The sequence below is a fragment of the Musca autumnalis genome, unplaced genomic scaffold (assembly GCF_047663935.1).
Source record: "Musca autumnalis isolate F117 unplaced genomic scaffold, ASM4766393v1 scaffold_4, whole genome shotgun sequence".
Taxonomy (NCBI): Eukaryota; Metazoa; Arthropoda; class Insecta; order Diptera; family Muscidae; genus Musca; species Musca autumnalis.
Genome location: NW_027411977.1, coordinates 95,519,704 through 95,533,921, shown reverse-complemented (window position 1 = coordinate 95,533,921; position 14,218 = coordinate 95,519,704). Strand labels below are relative to the sequence as shown.

Sequence of the window (14,218 nt, the reverse complement as noted above, 5' to 3'; positions counted from 1 at the left end):
ACGTTCCTATAGGACACATTACAGGGGCCCAGCAGCAATGACAATTTCATGGTTAGGATTTTCTTGAAGCCAAGCTTGATTCTTTTCGGGACAGATTGTTCTTCAGTCACGTTTTTCAGTAATACTTAGGTATTTTGTTGTTCAGCAAGAAATGTTAAGAACAGAATAGGCTTTAATTTAATAATACGGACAAAAAGTTTTTACCGTTCCATAGGAATGGTTCGCGAAGTCGCCAAATAGCCAAAAAATCAAGATTTTCATAACTTCGAGTCCCCAGTGGCACGTGTTAACATCTTTCAATTGTGCTCAAAATGTGACCGTCTTAAAATCTGACCAAACTCAACACTTTAGGAGGGTGCCGCCTAAAAAACACATCGATTTGTTCCCTTTGAACAAAAACCAGCCTAATGCTACGAGTACAAATAAAGACAAAGAAAATATTGAATTTTACATAGAACGTTTTGATATTTTATCAAATGTTATACTTTTTCATAGTTTAATAATAAAATAATGGCATTGTCATACCATACTTTTATACCCTACACCACACTGTCGTAAGAGGTCACAATAACATAATAATCTGCTAAAAAAATCGACGTTAAACGGCCAACTATCTTAATTTAGAACACTTTGAAGATTTTTGTCGACTTTTCCAACATTAGTTGACAATTTTGCATATTCTGCATATTTTTTGCATGTTTTTGATATGACCCCAAGTATCGAAATATTGAACCTTAAAACTTCTAGAACCAAAATCTGAGTCCAATCGGATAAGAAATAAAAACATGCAAAAATCCGATGTCTAACCATAAGTTACAAACGGAATGACAACCTTAATATTCCCTCCATATTATGGTGGAGTCTTTAAATTTACTACTTTTTTGGGATTTGGGCGATTGGTCGTTACATTTTCAAAATTTATTAAATGTGGCAGCAATGTTTATGTTTATGAATTGAAGTAAGAGCACAAACATGTTCTCTTCGAGTGATAAAAAGAGAATGAGTGGTACTGTGTTGTACCGGTTTAATAAAACAACAATGACTGAATTAATTTTGCAAGCCACAGTTGAATTTGAAGTTTGGACGTGAACGTGCGTACGGTAATCAGAGGATCGCAACGAAATGGTAGTTTAGTAAACAAATTCGATAAATGATAGAAAAAAAAACAACGAAATAAAATTGAGCGCAAATTCAAAATAAAATTAATTCATGTTTGTAATAGTTTCGACTGTTGGTTGATACAAAAATATAATTGTTTTGGAAATCATTACAATTTTTAATGTGGCTTTAATTCCAATCACGTTTCTTTTAAGAAACCAAATCGATTAATAATAAGTGAAATTATTGGCAGTATTAAGAAAAAAAAAGGTAAAAAGTCGAAGAAAAATAATTTTCCCTAACTTAAAGAATTGGCAAGAAATGCGTATCATCGCGGTGTTCTACTTTTTATGTTATTATATGTCAGAGTGAATGTTTTAAATTAAGAAAAAAAAAATAAATAACTACAATAAAATTTAAATAAATTTAACTCCAAAGAAACCAAGCATATGTGGTAAACAATAGCCAAAAGATATCAAACAACTAAAACAACAAACAACCAAATTAAACCCGGTTGGTTGGCACACATTTTAGAATATACAAAAGAAGAAGAAAACTACAAGACGACAACCCCAAAACATATAAGAAAGAACTACGCTTTAGAGAAGAAAAGAAAACTTAATAAATTTGGGGTTCACTTCACCTTATAACTTCATCAAAAGGCAACAACTACAAACGAATAGACAGCCAAGCCAGCATCTTCATTGCGAGGTCATAAACTTGTTGCCTGCATTTGGATAACACTATTTCAACTCGTTAAAGGTAAAATAACCTAAATACATATCTATGATAGCTACTATTCTTTTTTTGAGAACGTTTTATCTAATTGTGTATGTAAATGCGAACATATGTATGTTCATAAATTTAAAATTTTATAAATGTTACATCAAAACTTAACGACACCTAAGAAGGCTGATGGTGATCGCAACATAGAAAAAGAACTCCCAATTATTTTGATACGAAAGAAAAAAAGTTGTTATGCCGGTTTGGGAAAAGAAAACAACAACAAACACATACATGCTCACAATTCAACAACTCCAAAGTAACTTTGATCTTTCCTTTTTTATAAGTATGTACGTAATTTTGAACTTTTTGTTTTCTTTTTAACTTAGATTTCGAGAAATTTACCAAAGGCAAACTTCAAGATACTTGAACATTGTATTTATATTGGGGTGGTTCTATTCTATTGGAAATGTTATATATGAGATAAATGTAGCTATAAATAAGCACTGTAGGTGTCAAGCATGGCGCAATATATAGGTTAGTTAGGTTTAAGGATGCGCAGCCATCTAGTGGTATAGGTGACTGCTCCACTCGGAGATCGTTGGTCCATTGTGTTCATCCTGTGTGGGCTATTGCTGAAGATTTAGAGTGTTGGTGTAGTTTATGAGATGAGGATGATACGGTAGAGGTGGTGAGATGATGGTGAGTGTAGGAGATGTTGAGTTGATGGTGCTGCACAGATAGGATGGAGATGTAGAGAGTGATGCCAATGTATAGATGAAAGTGATCTGGAAGAGTGAAAAGAGTCTGATTACTATTGGTTTTTATGGACCTTTGCCAAGCCATGATAGATGTTTGGCAAAGTTGAGTAGGACGATGGGATCTATGTTAGACAGGAAGGTTAGAGTGTCTATCTCATATCTACCTAGTGTTCGGTATCTCCTTGTTTTTAACAAGGGACACTACAAAGCAGATGTTCGACAGTCGCTATCTCCTCCGCATCTTCACATAGTCTGCAGTAGTCAATGCCACTGTCGTCCCATTTTGAAGTTAGAGATCTCACTCTACAGTGACCTGTTATAAGCCCCACCGCGATTTTCATCCCTAACTTATCAAGTGAGAGGAGGGAAGTCGTTCTTCGACGAAAAACCACAGGCCAGATAGCCTTGGATACCCTACAACCACGTTCCAATAGCCATCATTGATGTGCTCTCTCATTAAGATCTCCCGAAGTTTGCCGACGAAGTGGCACATCGGTGGTCGAACGGTTTCATCAACTGATAAGTCGATAGGCCTGGAGCCACCTCGAGCCAGTTCATCTGCTACCTCGTTTCCCATAATGTTGCTGTGACCCGGAACCCAACATAGCTTTACGATATGGTGTATATCCTGCAGAGCTCTCCTGCAATCAAGAATAGCTCTTGAATTTATGGTCCGTGACTTGAGGGCCGCTTGACTATCGATATATACTGTCACCGGTCCTGTAAGGCTGCCTTCAAGCCCCTTCACCAATTCAGCTGCTTTCCTAATATCAAGAATCTCCGCCTGAAAAACACTACAGTTATCGTTGAGCTTGTATGAATTCTTAATTAGTGGGTTCTCGCAGTAGACGCCAGCGCCAGTACCTTCTTCCATCTTGGACCCGTCTGTGTAAATTGCCAGACCGTCCAGAGGAGACATGCACTCAGCCCATGCGAGCCCATGCGTCTCTGCTTGGGAAGATAACAGTTAAGGAGTCAAACTTAAATGAGGTAGGCATATAATCGCTTACGCAACCATTGTCACCTAACTCAAGTTGACTAGCAATTAGTTTTAGGACTTTCGAGTGTCCAAAGTGTGAATCACGCCAACATCCTGACTCCCGGAGTCTAAAAGCAGTTCTCGCCGCCTGAAACTGGATTAGGATATCCAAAGGTTGAAGATCCAGGATGACGCAGTGTGAGGAGTGCGTTTAATCGATCCGGTAATCAGCAGTGACGCTGTTGGAGAGTAACGCTTGGAGAGTAACGCTTTGTTCCCAAGAGCTTAGGAATGAGGTTTTACAGAAACCACTTATGAACTGCCATTATTTAAATCCCTATTTAAAGCTCTATGGACAAATCCTTATGAACATCTAGACGAGTACGAGCGAGCGGTGCGGACAAAAATAAGTGAAAACGGCGTTAAGTTCGGTCTGGATGAACTTTTTATACCCTCCACCATAAATAATAGCTTTCTTCCCGTACTTTTTAATAGTATAAGATTTACTATTAAAAAGTACGGGAAGAGGGAACAATTTTTCTCACACAAAAGTTTTTTGAAAAAGTTCGGGAACGCGAAAATGGAAAAAACGTCAAAAAAGCTGGTACAAATGTCAATGTACTAACTCTAAAGCCACACGTTGAAACTTTCATACGAAACTTTCACAGCTTTTGGGAGAGAGCAAATATGTAGGAGCTCCTTCACCTCCGCTCTCTCCCAAAAGCTGTGAAAGTTTCAACGTGTGGCTTTAGAGTAATTTTACTCGCCCACATTTGTCGACGCCATGTTTGTTTAAAGAGAAGTGAACATTTTACAACTTTTTTGTGTACGGGAACGGGTTTTCGGGTAAAATGTGTAACTTTTTTAAAAGCTTTTTAGTTCTGGAACAAAGCTTATATTGAAACCTGATTTGAACCAATTTGGGTTGAATAATACCCCGGTTACACTTAACCGGATTAACCCAGTGGGTTTGGGTTTCAAATGTCAATTCCATAGCGCATACGTCAAATAAATCCTCATGAAGTAGGTTAACCCGACAAAAAATACTCTAATGTAACCGTACTATAAATGTGGTTAAAACCAAACTTAAATGTATTCTACCGACAAGGAAGACTAAATACCAAATTTCATCTTTTTCCGTTGGTTAACGCGATTAAATCCTTGAAAATACCGAAATGCTGAAGGTACTGTTCTATTGGGGCTGTATCAGAACGTGGACCTGCACTGACAAATTTCTGGGTTCTATGGAGGCCATTTAAAAAGATGGACCGATATAGCCCATTATTGTGACCGAAAACCTGTTCGAGAACCGTCGTGGATGAGAACAGAAGGAAAGTGACCGATATTTCGTTCGAGAGCCAGAACGTAAGGAAAAGTAATCGATATTACGAACCAGCAATGCTCGAACCCAGCGCAATAGAATAAGTAGATAAGCATATTGAGTTGTTCTATAAAGTTTAACTCCAGAATTTGTAACCAAAAACTCTCTCCTTCACTCTCAGTCACTTCAATATACATTTTCTGTGACGAAGTCTACCCCAGCAACCGGAGGAAATTTGTCGTTACAGGCGTGTCTTCCGTCACTTCACTGACAGGTGTAAAATCCCTTTTGTAAAGATTAATCTATCGTCTGCATCGCACGCTGGAACTCTCGTGCCATTCCAGCTCGTCTAGCATTAGTTCTTATGCCTGAAACCAGAAACATACCACATATGTTTCCCACAACATCCCCGAAAGGACAAGGGAGACTTTTCTCATATAAATGAGTGCAAGCCGATTCATATTGGCTTAATGATAAGGGACCTAATTTTTATCGATGAGTCCGAACAGCGTGTCTTAAGACACTACTTGTAGAGGTGTTTTTCACGGCTGAGTATGTTTTTTAATTTAGTTCAACGCTCGCAAGCAAAAGGAAACAAAACGGATTGCTCCCGAGCAGTGCACCTTCTTGTAAAATTTATGACTGCCCACTAAACAATTTTTTCCGAGGGCTTTGATATTAGATTCTTTTAGGAGGTTTTCCAAAATTGTGTCAGACAATTTACGGATTTCTCAAAATTTTCCTTAGAAATTGAACAGATTTTCAGAAAGATTTCTTTTAAGAATTTCTGCACACTTTTTTTCTGAAAATTCTACTTTCTACAATATACAATTTTCTGTGACGAACCTTGCCCCCGCGAGTCTACCCCAGCAACAAGAGGAAATTTGTCGTTACAGGCGGTTGGAGAGAGACGACATGAAGTTTCCACCTCACTCGTGTCTTCCGTCACATCATTGAGAAGAGTAAAATCTCTTTTGTAAAGTTTAAGTAGATCCATCGTCCGCATCGCACGCTGGAACTCTCGTGCCATTCCAGCTCTTCTAGCGTTAGTTCTGATGCCTGAAACCAGAAACATACCACATATTTTGCCACAACATCCCCGAAAGGACAAGGGAGACTTCTCTCATATCAATTTGTGCAAGCCGATTCATATTGGCTAAATGATATAGGACCTGCTTTATATCGCCGAGTCCGAACAGCGTGTCTTACGACACCACTTGTAGAGATGTTTTTCACCGCTGAAATACTCAGAAAAAACATTACACTTTGAATCGATTCAAAACACATACTAAAGTATGTCTTTTAATTCAGTTCAACGCTCACAAGAAAAAGGCGAGCTAAGGAAACAAAACGGATTGCTCCCTAGCAGCGCACCTTCTTGTAAAAATCATGGATACCCACTAAACAATTTTTGCCGAGGGCTCTGATATTAGATTCTTTTACGAGGATTTCCAAAATTTTGTCAGAAAATTTAGGGATTTCTCAAAATTTTCCTTAGAAATTGAACAGATTTTCAGAAAGATTTCTTTTAAAAATTCTACAAGTTTTCGAATATTTTTTCAGAGTGTTGTCCGAAATTGTTACGAAAACCAAAATTACCCTCAGATTTTTCACAAAATTTCTATCGAATTCTAAACAAAATTCTTATGGAAACTCGAAAGTTCTTTTCGAATTTCCCTCGACAAAACGTTCCAAATTCTGTGACATGCTTCACACAAAAATACATGTTTTGCATGCGAATGCTGAATCAGAAATGGAAACTTGTGCAGAGATTTCTTCCGAATACGGTACGATCTCGTCAAAAATTGTTTAGTGGGCAATTTCTTAACGCCGTATTACTTAACAACTGCGAAGCTACGTGTTTCAAAAGTGTAAAAAATACGCATTTTTAACTCAGGTCAAAAGCAAACATGTATAATTTTTATTTCTGATGTATTTTTTTGCATTTTCGAGGAACAATAAATGAGTGTGCCACTGAAATATTTTGACGAAGTTTCAAAAACACAAAGCAATTGACGATACGGAAGTCAGCCCATTAGTGGATTCATGTAAAAAGGTGCAGTGCACGGGCACATGCACTGTTGGTTATGCTGCATTTTTGTATACAAACATTTTTCTGCTGGGCATCGATCTGCTTGTTCTTTTATCTCTTTTTTTATGATTTATCCTAAGGTCTAAATTCCCCAAGTGCCCCAAGGTCTAAATTCCTTCACTCATTTTTTATTCTGTCCATAACTTTAGATCATAATTTTGTAAATGGCGCTATAAATCGGCAACGACCAGTTTATGGGAATAATAAATGTTTTCAGTGGGTAAAATCATCAAGTCTATTTTTTACTAATAATTGGTCCACTATGAAAAATCCAAGTTTGGCAACTAACCATAATAATATTAGTATATTTCATTACACCCCAATGTCTATGAGCGTACAATATTTTGTAAATTATTCGCGGTACTATTGCGTTAGGACAAAACCACTTGTGTTGACAACTATGTATTCATCGGTAGGCACAGTTGAGGTACGCTCATTTCGAAATCATAAGAAGATTTAATGTCATAGGCGGCAGATACATATGTACGTGCACGCACATGTTCTCGTACATGAACAAACAAGAAGTATAAAATTGTTTAATTTGATAACTAATTACGATTTGTTGTTAAGCATTACGCATCAATCTAAACGGCATTTCGATATGGTTTTATTCTTTTAAAAAACACACAACCCAACCAGTTATTTGATTGTTGTAAATTGTTGTGGTATGATTATGAGAGCGTCTTTGTTTTGTTAATTAAAATGCTGTATATCTGATTTTAGTTTACAAAGAAAACACTTTGCGGGTACAATAACCGCAATCTCGGTTTTGAATAAATTTCAAATTTTGGATAACCAAAAAATGAGATCAGAAAGACTTCTTTAATATTGGCTACATTTATTGAAAAAAGGCTGGGGTAATCGTCATTACTTTTATAATTCCAAACAATGGTAAAATAGTATGGTTGATTCCTCCGCACAGTGTGGCCAAATTCAATATTTTGTGCCAAAAATGCCAAAAAATTTTTTTTAAAAATTTACAAAAATTTTACATGGAGGGATAGAAAACATTCTAGCTATGAGAGAAAATTAAAAATTTCGTTGGTTGTACCGCTATTTTTGATGTAACGGTACCTATAACATGGACTTTTTTTACGGCAAACGAATACTCAAAAACACAGTGAAATTTGTCGATTTTGTGTGGACCATATTGTCGCGAGTTATTGAAAAATTTTAATGGTTCTTTTTGCTAAACTATAGTACGAAATCTGACGTATTAAAATATGTTTAAAAGTAATTGCATTTGTGTAACACTTCTGTAGAAAACCCGGATTTGTTTTGGAACCTTTTCTACGTGTATATCTTATATTGGTCTTTTTAAATGGGATATAACTAAAAAGCCCCGCGGTTATCCGCAGTTCTAATAGTACACAAATTTAGAGGAGCTGTTGAGCTATCAATTTCTCAATAAATTAGCTGCGACCTGTACTTCCCGATTTTATATATTTTCAGGATTTTACCTACAACAATTATCCGATTTAGTTAAAAATTGAAATATAAGGTTATTTACTAGTACACTATCTCCCTACCAAAAATTGTCAAAGTGGGTCCATTTTTTAATATAGACCCCATACAACGGTACCGCCCATTTGAAGAGTTTTTGGTGTTTCTGGCCACATTTGCCAACCAAATTGGCTGAAATGTTATATTTTGGGTTCTCTGCAAGTGAGAATCATTTATTATAAAAGCTGTCAGTGTATGTCCACGTTTTAATATAGTCCCCATATAACGGTACTGCCCCATATTAAGGGTTTTAAACGTTGTGAACACAGTTCCTAACCGAAAGTTGAAATTTCGATTGTTTAGCTGCCCGCTACTTTAAAACTTCAAGTTATCATTTGCTATTTATTATCCATTTCCACTTTTTGTATTACCATGTCTCTTAAAGTTCCACACAATATTTTATTTGATATATGGCAAGATTTCTAGAATGGCCACAAACGAGGACTTGGTACATCGACTTTTAATATCATCTGATCCATTTATTTGTAGTTTAAGAAAGAATTCAAAAACTAAAAAAACATTACTTAAACAGTGAAATATTACCATTTTTACGTTAATTAAATAGTCTTATATGAGTTTATTTGTAGTATTTTTGTTACAGTATACTTTTTACTTGAACTATTTTAAGTTGTTTTTATTAGAGAAAATTCTGTTTTATGTTTTTATTTCTTTAAATCTTTATTTTAAATAACACTTAAAAATTATAAATTCTGATTTAAATACATATATATTACACAAACTTAAAAATTATGAAAAAAGATTTTATTCAATAAAATTCTGTAGAAGGCGTTGACCGAATATCACGTAACTACATGGAATATAAGTCCACTGTCTGATAAACATCTCCTCCAAATTTCATAGCTCTATCTTTTAACGTTTAGAAAATACAGATTTTTGGCACAAAAATCCCATTTTGGCCACACTGGCCTCCGTCAACCTTTATTAAATTGCTAAATATGAAAACAAAGTCTTAAAATTTCTGAGTCATTATTCTTTTTCATTTCTTGTAAATCTTCTTTTCCGTCCAACAGTTGTTATCTGTTACTAAAAATTACATACATATGTTCGTTTATATGCCCATAGATATAAAAAATAATACATTAATGACAATGCTTTTTGAGGTGTTTTTTTTTTCAAAATTGTATTGCATTTATTGAGTAAAATAAAAAAATTATCTTATCAAATTTTGTTTATATCAGAAAGACAACATAACGTTACTTGGTCATGATTCTTGTGAAAAATTCATCATATATATTTTATTGCAAGACAGGAAATATTGATAACTGTTAAAATAAAAACCGTTAAAAAATCCCCTCATAATTTATACTATCAGGGCAATCTGATTGCGATTGAAATAAATATTCTCTAAACACATTAAATTTGTATTATCCAGTATTATTTTTGCCAATTTACAGCGGTAATATGCCAAGTTAAGCCGAAGAAGTTGAGATTTGTATATGGTACCTTAAAAAAGAAAAAAAACGATCCGCAAAGCATTCGTAGCTTATGAGTGAAATTATAAAAAAAATTAAGAGGTAAATATACAATTTCCAAAATGATGGCATTGACAATATTCTTACGAAAAGACAAATTCAAAATTCGTTTTCTAAGTTCCTTAAAAATAAAATTTTGTAAATGACTTTTTGTGCTATTTTTAATATCATTGCTATAAATTTATGTTGAGTTTTACTAATGTTGGTCCTGTAAGGCCAAGTCCATATTTTTTTTTTAAATACAGGAAAAGGTCTCTAGTTTACGATAAAAAGAAATCCTGCTGCCACCATCTGCCACCCTGTAAGTTATTCCCCTTATACCACGCCTGTAAAATCGCTAAAATTCCGAAAATCGGGAGGTATGTTTATATGGGAGCTATACCTAAACGTGGACCTATATCGAACATTTCTTGCAAGGCGGTATGTTGTTCCCTCAGAACTTAAAATGCAAAATTACAGCCAAATGGGTTGGAAAATTTGGCTAAAATCGTCAAAATACCGAATATCGGGAGGTACGTTTATATGGGAGCTATACCTAAACTTGGACCTATATTGAACATTTTTTTGCACGGACGTATGATCTTCCCTCCGAAGCCAAAATACAAAATTACAGCCAACTCGGTTAGAAAATCTGACTAAAATCGTGAAAATACCGAATATCGGGAGGTACGTTTATATGGGAGCTATACCTAAACTTGGACCTATATTGAACATTTGCAAGGTGGTATGTTGTTCCCTCAGAACACAAAATGCAAAATTACAGCCAAATCGACTGGAAAATTTGGCTAAAATCGTCAAAATATAAAAAATCGGCGGATACCTTTATATGGGGGCTACACCCAAATGTGGACCTACATCCATTGTTCAAAATACACAGTCTTACATAAGTATACGTACGCCCCATAAATCTCGGGTTTTAGAAAAAGTAATGATATTTATGAAATTCCAAGTACACAGGTTTATTTCGTCTCACTAATAAACAATATTTAATACAACAAAAGTATATTCCATAATATAAATAACGGTAAATTTTACAAAAACCAAAAAATGATACTTACAAAAGTATACATACGCCCCAAGGAAATATGAGTATTATCGTACAATTTATGGAATTAGCAGCAAAATTTATACATTTTATTGTTTTGGCGAATGTGTCTGGGTGTCCGAGATATATTTTAGAGAAAAAAAAATAATTTTTGGGTGTTAAGTGCCGCTATTTAATGCCAAACTTCTTGTATAGCTCGTTAAAGGGGACCCTTGCTGATTTCTTTCCGTTTCAGGTATTTGAGTATACAAAAGCCACAATATTAGTGTCAGATTATAGATTTTGATATCCTAGAAAGCTTTTTAGTTGACCTTGTGCATAACACACCTTCCTGGGTGTCGATAAATTCACATTTTCCTGGGATATCTCAGGAAGTTAATAGATTCCTCGGAATTCTTGGCTCAAATTACATACAGAAGACCTTGAATTGTGTTTTAATATGGCGTTATATAATCCTTGGACACCAATTGAATCAGAAATGTACAATTATCCGATACTTTCTGACCCTATATTGACGGTAATGTTTATAATACGAAAACTACGTTGTTCACAGTGTAAATTTCATGCTTTTTGGTAGTGATTATATTTTGATGCTTTGGGAGCAGGTTTTTAACAGAATATTTCACATTTCTGATTCAATTGGTGTCCAAGGATTATATAACACCATATTAGAACACAATTCAAGGTCTTCTGTATGTAATTTGAGCCAAGAATTCCGAGGAAACTATTAACTTCCTGAGATATCCTAGGAAAAATGTGAATTTATCGACACCCAGGAAGGTGTGTTATGCACAAGGTCAACTAAAAAGCTTTCTAGGATCTCAAAATCTATAATCTGACACTAATATTGTGGCTTTTGTATACTCAAATGCCTATAACGGAAAGAAATCAGCAAGGGTCCGCTTTGACGAGCTATACAAGAAGTTTGGCATTAAATAACGGCACTTAACACCCAAAAAATAATTTTTTTTCTCTAAAATATATCTCGGACACCCAGACACATTCGCCAAAACAATAAAATGTATAAATTTTGCTGCTAATTCCATAAATTGTACGATAATACTCATATTTCCTTGGGGCGTATGTATACTTTTTTAAGTATCATTTTTTGGTTTTTGTAAAATTTACCGTTATTTATATTATAGAATATACTTTTGTTGTATTAAATATTGTTTATTAGTGAGACGAAATAAACCTGTGTACTTGGAATTTCATAAATATCATTCCTTTTTCTAAAACCCGAGATTTATAGGGCGTACGTATACTTATGTAAGACTGTGTACTTTGAACAGAATTATGTTGTTGTCATCTCTTTGCGAGTGGGCAGCATGTTCAAAACATTTTGAACATATTTTCACATTTTCCATTGATTTGATAATGGAAGTGTTTTAAGATAAGAATTGAAGATCCCACATGCAGTGGTAGCTAGTATCGCTAGTTGTTTGTGTGTGCGCTATGCACTTAAGATTTTATGGCACATGCATTGTGGGAAAATTCTTCAATTATAAAATACTTGTATTTTTAGAACATAGAGTTTAGTGAAAGAATTGTAATGAAAGGGTAGCCTAAGAAATATTTTGTATTGATACAGTTAAGCTAAATATTATTGAAATAAATGAGTGAGTTACAACCACTCATTGTGCTATGACGTCTGCGTCGTTTCTTATTTTTTACAGACGAGCTGCGGCTGTCTGTTGGATGCTGCGGCATTAAATTTATATTTATTCATTTTGGTCCTTCGAAAAATTGAGTTTTCCTCCACCCGTGGTAAGAGACTCAATGGAACTAGTGAAGGGATTTTTAAGCAGTTGACTTAAAAATCAAAACTGAAAAGAAATACTCTAGCAATTGGCTCAGGAATTGTTAGGAGTAATTTTTAATAAACGATTTATTGTTCGGTAAAGCGTTTGTCGTGGCTTGGACAACGACATAAAGTAAAAAATATTAAAATGGTCTCAAAACTGGATTTTAGCATTGAAGGTTTTGAGATGAGGCTCCAGGAGCTGGAGTTAAAGAAATACCGAGGAGCTCTCATGTATGTGAAAGGGTATCCGTCTACAAAGTAAGCCAACTGAAGGAATGGGTTGACATCATAGAGGATAATTTAAATCATCTGGAGCAGTTCGCGACCAGAATTAGTGCTGAAGTTTTCATACCTAGTATGGAAAAGTTAAAAGAATTGTGTGATCCGCTAATAGAGAAGATGTATAAAATCATAGTGCGTTCGATAAAATGGGACTTTCCATATTTCAACACTGTGTCTAAAACGTGGATATTTGCTGAACCAGTAAAAGAAAAAAAGTCGAATCTGAAAAAGTTTTTTCGGAAAGCTGACAATTTGTTAGACCAGAGCGACTATGTGTCAAATAAATTGGAAAATATGGCAACGTATGCAGCTGAAGGATGGATTGTCACATTGAAAAAAATATATCAGTTTTTTCCAAAGGTGACCGAGAATGAGTATTTGGGAGATTTGTTTTTCAAGTTAAATCGGGTTGAGATTATCTAGAAGAAGACAATGGATGAGATAGATAATATGCTCAGATCTCCCAGCAAAATGTTTGTGCCCCCGGCAAGCCCTCACTGCGGAGGGAATTCCTTGTGGGACAGTGCACTTGAAAATGATGTAAATGCTGTCGAAGAAGAGATAGTATATAAAGATGAGAAAGAAGTTGCGCTGGAACACCTGCGTTTGGAAGGCGAACATATAGCGGAACAACGGAAGATAGAATCAACGTCACACGCCAACAATGAAGAAAATTTTGTGTGCCAGTAGAATTTAGATGAACAAATTATACCGAATTCCGATGGAGAAGTCGTTGTTGATTTTTTGTTTTATCCTATGGAGAAAATCAACGTTGAAGAAATATATGAAACTACTTTGGACGAAGATGAAAAGGTTGGACAACAATTTGTACTAGAACAGAAGCTGTTACAGGCCGACCAATTTATTGACCTAGTAAAGCAAGATGACTTTAACTTACAGCCTGTTCATGTATGTCGACCGAAAGGTGTCTTGCGCTTCCGAAGTGGAAAAAAATCATTTTCTGTTCATGTAAACGCCTTCGAAACGAAAATTTATGCGACCGACAAGCCATACGAAATAACACGTAAACGTACACTTTTCCATTAAATTTGGATTTATGTATTTCGAAAGGACTGTCTCTTTTAGAAAGAGAATGTCAAAATCACTCACTTGCTTT

The 14,218-nt window shown here is 35.2% G+C and overlaps 1 protein-coding gene across 1 annotated transcript in view; it reads left to right on the top strand.

The window, feature by feature from the left end:
* Nucleotides 1-1,055: 1,055 nt before the first annotated feature.
* The window catches only part of LOC141401131 (unconventional myosin IC-like), a 216,331-nt gene continuing 203,168 nt past the window's right edge, over nt 1,056-14,218 (top strand). The window contains exon 1 of the mRNA XM_073981015.1: nt 1,056-1,860. The gene's annotated coding sequence lies outside the window, so the exon portion shown is untranslated. The remainder of the gene's footprint in view (nt 1,861-14,218) is intronic.